Source organism: Terrapene carolina, unplaced genomic scaffold, assembly GCF_002925995.2.
Source record: "Terrapene carolina triunguis isolate 2854851 unplaced genomic scaffold, T_m_triunguis-2.0 Scaffold69, whole genome shotgun sequence".
Taxonomy (NCBI): domain Eukaryota; kingdom Metazoa; phylum Chordata; order Testudines; family Emydidae; genus Terrapene; species Terrapene triunguis.
The window spans coordinates 48,004,980-48,013,500 of record NW_020664420.1 but is presented as its reverse complement, the minus strand read 5'-3'; positions in this window follow the sequence as shown (position 1 = coordinate 48,013,500).

The following is an 8,521-nucleotide window of genomic DNA, read 5'->3' as shown; positions in this document are numbered from 1 at the left end:
AAATCCGTTTTAAAATCTATTTAATTAAACTAGTGCAAATTATGGGTGTAGACCAGGCCACAGAAAACAGTGCTGCCTTGAAGTTAAATCTGGAGACTGGGGTTCCAATTCTGGCTCTAACGCTGGCTTACCGTGTGACTTTGAACAAGTCATTTAATAACTCTGGGCCTCGATTGTCCAATCTGTACAGTGGATAAAATAATACTCTTATACTTAGGCTTAATCATGGCTTTAAGTCACAACCATAGATAGGTGGAGGCACTCTGCCATATAGGGACTCCTGCTTTAAACAGTGCCCCTTAGTGTAGATTGCTGTGTCACCCTTTGAACGGTTATAATATGTTTTCTGCCCTCTCCATAGAGCCAGTTCAGCTTGCTGGTACAGGGTATAAGCCAAAGATTTGATCCTTTTGGAGAGGCTGGTGTCTGTAGTGGTGCTAGCTTGGCACATCTCTTTTACTCAGGGACCAAAGCAGGTGCCTAATGTCATGCTGCTAAATCCATATTTAGGCACCTAAATAAGTGGCCAGATTTTCAAAAGTGCTGAGCACCCAGCTGTATTAATTTGATGTCTAAATATGGAGATAGAAGCCTAACTTTAGGTGCCCATTTTTGAAACTTTTGGCCAGGCATTCAAGGACTGCAACTTGCTCAGTCCATGCACAGGAGGAGGATGGGGAAAGTTCCTTGTGTCTTCTTACCCAGTTGCAAATCTGTGTAAGACCAGACATGGACTTGCCCTTACCATTTGCAAAGCATATTAGGATTATTGGATTGAAGGTGCTACGCTATTTCTAATGATTTATGATAAGTCTTATACAATTAAGTAGGACAGTGTTAATTTATCAGTGTACTATTTAATAACAGGCTTAAAATATATTTGATAAAAATGTTTAAGAATAAAAATGCTATTTAGAGTATATACTAGTTGTTTGTATGCTCTGTATATTAAAACCTATTGCTAAAATGAACTTAGAAGAACTGTTTGTATGGTGGAAAATATACTAGCAGGAATATATTTCCTTAAATTTTACATTAGAGTTCCTTTTAATCTCAATGAGACAAGAGGGTGTGATTGAAAGCATTCAAAACTCAAGGGTTCTGTTATCCTGCATTGTGTATTCCTAGTTAACACCAAAACAATGACTGTTTTTGCATCGTTTACCGGAAGCCAGATTCATTTATCTCTTCTTTACATACTAGAAAACTAATGCTAATTCTGACTCTATGACACTTCTTATCATACGAGGATGGTATAGTTCTTCATATTTTTACCTTAGGGCTACTCTGGCATCACAATAAGGTGCACCAGGGCATCGTTAAAAGCACTCAACAGATGCCTTGTTATGCTCTACTTTTTAATTTGAACCTTGTACCTTGACTACATTTATTTAAGACACTTCTGACCCATATTCATCTCTAATGTAACTCTGTTGAAGTCCATGAATTAACATCAGGGGCAAATTTGGTCCTTTGTGTCAACAACCCTATTTCTTCATAATCAATCTGCATCAAGATGTTTGCAAGGTTTTCTCTACTTTAAATAAGGTGAATAGTTACTCATTTAAATAGCAAGTGTGCACACATGCACATACAGAGAGATAGATTAATAAGTACAAACAACAAAACTCCTCAATAGCTTTTATTGTATGATCACAGAATATCATTTCCAGCTAATGCCACTGAAGCAATGACAGACTTTACTACTGGGTATAAACAATACATAATGAGCATCTGAGGGACACTGAATAATTCCCATTAGTGAGGGAAGACCTTCATAATTCACATGTTGGTTTACCACTTCAGTTTATTAACTCTTACTCATTAGATAGCAACTGTATCCTCAGCTGCAACAATTGTTAACTTTTTTAGATTCCAAAGCAAAAGGGGATTTTTCGGGGGGGAGGATTTCACATGTGATTGTGATGCTTCCTGGGGGTACCCAGGGTTGTAAAGCATCTGATTACCACCAGCCCTTAGCATGAGGAAGCCTTGGTTGTGCCCGCAAGGACAACCTCATGGACTCCACCAGCCACAGGCAACACAAGCACTCCCCTTTCAGCCTACTTATGCACCACTGCACCTCTTCAGGTAGGCAATAGGCACACTCCAACCCCCAAACTGTCCAAGCATTCCCCTGGAGTGCCCACTCCTGTTCCACTGGACACACACAGAACTCACATATCTGCTGTTCCCAAAGGAACAATACACCACAGCTTACCAGTTTTACCTCAAGACCATTGCTCTGCTCAACTCACAGTGTTTAGATTTGTTTATAGTGAAATCAGCTTTAAGTTTATTTATCAAAGAACAGAGATTCATTTAATAGCAGATAGGTAGAAATATTGGAAACAATTGGTTACATATAAAATAAAATCATAACAAACCTTCCAGAGCCTTGAGTTGAGAAGCAAGGCACTCTCTTTGTCTCATAAAGATTAGTTCACCCAAAGTCTTTCTCCCAGCACTTAACAACCAGGACAGTTCTAATCCTCTGTTCCTAAGACAAGCATACTGGTGGCTTGTCCACTAGGTGAAGCTTACAGTGCAACTTCTTGCATTCTCCTAATATACCAGACTAATTCTTTGATTTTAGTCATAAACAGTTCAACCTTCAGCTGTGTGTTCCTTCCTACAGATTTTGTGATCTCTTGTTAACTTTACAATCTTGATTAGCGGTAGCTCCATATGCAAATAGACTTACATTGTAAGACACACAGTATGTAACTGTCACCCAGGAAGATAAGTGTCTACTGCCTGACTAGAATCTAACACCTTCTGGCGACCAGCCTTAACTTCCATATCTTAAGAACACAATTTTCAATATAGATACATAACTTTTTTAATAATATCCTTACATACATTTTGCAATGATGATGATGACCAGCAGGCTATGGGTTCTCAGTAGAGATTTCACATGCTAGCCTGTGGCTAACTATTATGTAGACATCAAACCCCTATGCACCCCTTATTCCATCTGTCAACTGGCACCAAAGGGTCCCTGGGTCACAGTGATTTACATGCATGAGTAATGGGGTGTGGTAAAGCTATTGAATTGGGCTTGGGGCAGCCTAGGCAAAAGAAAAATAAGTGATTGCTTGGGATTCCACATGCGTCTGACGAAGTGGGTATTCACCCACGAAAGCTTATGCTCCAATACATCTGTTAGTCTTAAAGGTGCCACAGGACTCTCTGTTGCTTTTTACAGATCCAGACTAACACGGCTACCCCTCTGCAGGGCCGGCTCCAGGCACCAGCTTACCAAGCAGGTGCTTGGGGCGGCCACTTCGGAGAGGGGCAGCACATCCAGCTGTTCAGCGGCAATTCGGCGGACAGTCCCTCACTCCTGCTCAGAGCGAAGGACCTCCCGCCGAATTGCCGCCGCAGATCGCGATCGCGGCTTGTTTGTTTGTTTGTTTGTTTGGCTGCTTGGGGCGGCCAAAACCCTGGAGCCGGCCCTGCCCCTTTGATACTTGACACATGTTTGGGTGTCACCTGCATTTCTGTGCTGTTGTTCATGAGCCAGCCCTATCTCTTCCTCAGATGGGAAGAGAGAGAGAGGCATAGGAAATTCACTACCTGATCTTGATCTTGCTCTCCGACAGAGATATACTAGAGTGGGTGGAAACTTTTCTCCTGACCCTAGGCTTCCCCTCTGGCACTGTTGGACTTGAACAAGAGGAAAGTCATTGCCTGATCCCCACCCACTCACAGTTATTCATCCCGGGAGCACCACAAATCCACATTCTTGTGTGGAATGCAGAAGCATGTGCATGGATTACAAATATGGGAAGGAGATTTCCTATTTGCTAGTATTACGTTTTAATGTAATTTCTTTACTGTAGAACTTATTTAAGAATATTCATAAACATGAAGAGACAGAATATTCTTGGGCAGTAAAGCTTTGTTGTTGCTGTTGTTTTTGTTGTATAGAGAGAGAATCAGTAGAAGGTAAGTAATAATATGCCCAAGTGCTTGGAATGCATATTTTTGGATGCCTCAGGAATGCAAACACTGACTAGGCCTATGGCACTTTTGCAGAGCTTTTGAAGAATGCCGCTGTCAGGTTGTTAACTTGCTCCCAAGCCTCAGAACATACTGTAGTTTCTTTGTTCATTGCACTAGTTCCCTGTGAAGCAGTGGATTGATTTTAAAATTCTGTTTCTGACCTATAAGACCTTCAATGGTCCAGCTCCTGCAAACCTACATAAGCTCTTTTCCCCACTTGCACTGCAGATATGAGTTCATTGTTCACCATATGCTATTGGCTCTAACACTGAAAGAGCAAAGAACTTTACATTTTGTGCTATATGTATCTGGAACGCTTTGCCAATTTGTAGTCCTCTCATTCATGATAAGATCTTTACATAGGAATACCACATTGGAAAACTGCAGCCTATGCTCGCCTGTGGCTAATGTAATTAAATTCTGATTGTTCTTTCAACACCAGTTTTAAAGCACTTTAATATATCTTAAAAAAAAGTAAGTGAAAACTGAAGAAAATATCAGAACCATGCAGTTTTATTTAAAAAGACACATTCATAAAAAGAGATTTATTGTTAAAATTCATTTTCGTTTTTTGTGGTTAAGCCAAATCATAACACACCACAGGCCTTTCAGTTCTACCTACACTGCTCAGCAAGAATGCACTTTCTGCTGAACAACTTGATTCTTAGAGCACAAAGGAAATACGTTTTCACCATTAGAAGTAAATTTCAAGTTAGCTTCTTTGTACAAAATAACAGTAGCCATTTGAAAAGGGACATACAATGGGTACAGTTAGGACTGTTACCTGCCCTGTTTTAAGTAGCAAACCTGAAGTCCACAGTTTGATCATGTGTCCATTGTCCTCTCATGTGGAAAGAATATGTTTTATATATTAGTGTGTAATATTTGTGTGTGTGTGTCATATGTGTAGGAACTAATATATGAAAGGGGCTATTTTCATAGATGATTCATTATATTAACTTATAATTCCAATGTGGATTTAACAAAATTACTAGATTGTTTTTCTCTGGAAGTAGATAGGATAGAAAATTATTATTTTACAATAGCATCCAAGAGGGCCAGTCAGGAATCTGGATACTATTCTGCTAGGTGTTACACAAACATTCAGGAAAAAGAACCCAGAGGGTTTGCAATCTTACAATCCTGGCTTTATGACATGATGAAACAGATGGATGAAAGAGGCAAACTGGTGGGAGAACAATGAGGGGAGTACAGGGTAACCAAAAAACAAGTGTGTTTTTGCATATAGTCTCAGTTAGGTAAACAAAACAAAAAGTCTTACCTTCCTACGTAAAAATAAATTATTTATGTTCTTTAACACAATATAATGAAGCAGTGTTTTAACATAAGTAACACTCTCTAAGCCCAAGTACACGTGACTTTTCATGTAAGAATGTTGGAAAAATGTCTGTTTTACACAGTGGATTCAAAATGGTTCACTAAAAGAGAAGAAATTCAAACCTTCCAACCCCTGAACAACCCCCTCCTCCCCCCAAAAAAACCCAACAACCAACCAACACCTTTTAATAGTTTAACAGAATACATTTTAATAGTTTAAAAACCATTTTATTTAATGTTTTCTTGCACGCCCAATCACCTTTTAAGCAATATTCTTATGTTCTCCAGCTGTTAGGGTGGAAACCTGCCAACAAAATGAAGAATTAAAAAGAGATATCACATATGGGAATGGAACTTGTTCTAGTCATTCTCCTAAAGCAAAAGAATGGAAATATGGATTTCAGGCTTCTATTCTTGATTCTGCTACTAATTTACACCCTGATCCTGTAAGGGCTATATATGCAAATATTTCCATTAGTTTGTGTGCTAAATCTAATACATAGACAACATAAATATTTTGATTCTGTCAGATAAGTATCCTTATTAATGATGTATTACCAGAATTAGTGATATGTTACCATATACATGTGATGCCTACAACTAAGAAGGAAAAGAGCAAAAGTGAGAAGAAACTCCTCAGTTTGACTAGAGTATCAAAAGTCAAATATTTCCACTGGTGATAACTAATCTTGCTGTAAACAATATATATTTTCACACAAATATGATCATGGTACAGATTTACTTTTAATATGTACAAAGAAAAATATAAAGATAAACTTGCTTTTCATTGTTTTATTTGTAAACATAAAATTAAATGAACTTTCGCAGAAAAATAAATTATATATATGCACAGACATTTTCATAAATGTTAATATTTTTTTCTGTGTTTGGTTTGTGCATCCATTCCATTATGGATAGTGGGAAAGGGTAACCCACTGATTTCGGTACTACTGTAGGATTTGGGAAACCTGGGTTCCAGGCCCTGCTCCACTAGACTTCTTGTTTAACTTTGGGCAAGTTACAGAGACTTTCTGTGCCTCAGGTAGATAATAGTGGTGCCTTACCTTAGATGGGTGTTGTGATGATAAATACATTAAAGACTGTGAGATGGACAGATACTATGGTAATAGGGGCTAAATCGGTACCATCGATAGATTGGAATTGATGTACGTGAAGTGATACTCTATATAGCAAAAACTTGGGAGTCAGAGCTGGGAAACTATGGTCTATTGCCAGTAATTATTTCTTCTATAATGCCAAACAAGAAAAGATATCTTTTAAAATTTTCTATGCCTGATAATGTGTGGGTCCAGTGAGACTTAGTCATTATTTTCTAAATTTGTAGAAATCCTAACTACTAGAGAGGTATGTTCCTTTTCTTCACACAAATCTAGTACTATCTTTTCACAGGCATAATGAACATAGCTCTGGGCATGATGAGAGGGTCTTTAAGTTGTCCTTCTGTGTATTCTGCAAGACTTGCATGATCTCACATTGTGTGATAGGTCTTATCCTAGGCTAAACTACTACATCAACATCCAGGCTCACACCCAGCATTTTGAAAGACTTGGGATCTCTCAGATTCTTTCCAATATGTCATCCTGCAATTCTCTCCTCCCCCCCCCCCCCCAACGTATTATCATACCAAGGAACTACATTATTTTTAGTGGTGGCATTTTAACTATAGCCTTGACTTTTTCTGGATCTGCCTCACATCCTTTGTCAATCATGTGCTCTAAGCAGCATAGGTGGGTTTGTCATAGAATGCATATTTCTCTATCACTACTCCAATGGCTTCAATTGCCATATATTAACCTTATATTGTGGTCTTCTTTGGATTTCTCAAGCTGTTATCCATACAAATTTTCATTAGAATTTTCCATTAGAAAATTTCTGGGACATTTTGATGCTATTTGGGAGGCAACATAAACAGGATCTTCCAAATAAGGTTATAAAATTTGTCAGCTAAAAAGTGGAGTGGAATGTGCCAAAATCTGCCAACGGCTTGTAGAAAGAATATTGTAATATTGCTGAGATTTTGTCTTCCATGGCAGCTAACTGGTGTAACAACATTCTTCTTACTAGAAGCAGTTTCATTCCTTTCTGTACCATTGATACTCTATCTACACAGCAAACATGTCAGAATACCCAGTTACAAAATAGTTATGTGCTAACCATGTGTAACCGTGCCTTAGTGGGTCACAACTGAGGATGCCACATTCAGGATGAACTGCAGAGAAATAGGGCAAACACAACCCAAAACTGGTGGTTATTCTTTTATAAGATATACCAAACCAGCCACAAAATTAAACTCCTCTTTTACCACACTGGCTAACAAGAAAACATAAAGGCAGTTTCCTCAGGCATTCCAGTTCTTATATCACCACCAAAAACACTGGATTCAGAGATGAGTGGTTCTTCACAACCAGTCTCCTCAAATAAAAGGTTCTTCTGATCCCAAAAGACCAGCCACACACCCAGGTCAATATATAATTTTGATCTTACCCAAAAATCACACTGATGCCAATCTTTTAGTATCTAAAATCTAAAGGTTTATTTACACAAAGAAAGAAAAAGAAAAAGAAAAAGAAAGGTGAGAGTTAAAATTGTTTAAAAGGAACCAATTACATACAGTATTGGCAAAGTTCTTGGTTCACGCTTGTAGCAGTAATGGAATAAACTGCTGGCTTAAGTCAAGTCTCTGGAATACATCCACAGCTTGGATGGGTCATTCAGTCCTTTGTTCAGAGCTTCACTTTATAGCAAAGTTCCTCCAGAGGTAAGAAGCAGGATTGAAGACAAAATGGAGGTGTTTCCAGGGCCTTTTATAGCTTTTGCCATGTGGAAGGCATCCCATTGTTCTTACTGTGGAAAATTACAGCAACAAGATGGAATTTGGAGTCATATGGGCAAGTCACATGTTCATGGCCAATTTCCCTCAGTCACTGCAGGAAGCCATTACCTACACTCCAGACAGCACGTTTACAGGACAGTCCACTCAGTGTAGATGGGCATCTCCGATGGTCTGTTGTCAACCAAGTGTTTCTTGATGAACCACTTAACTTGAATAGTCCCTCCAATATGTGCTGGCTAGCTACCTTGTAGGCGGTACCCCAGGAGCCAACATTTGATATCCGGCTATAGAGCCAATATTTATTACTACAAATACAAAAAT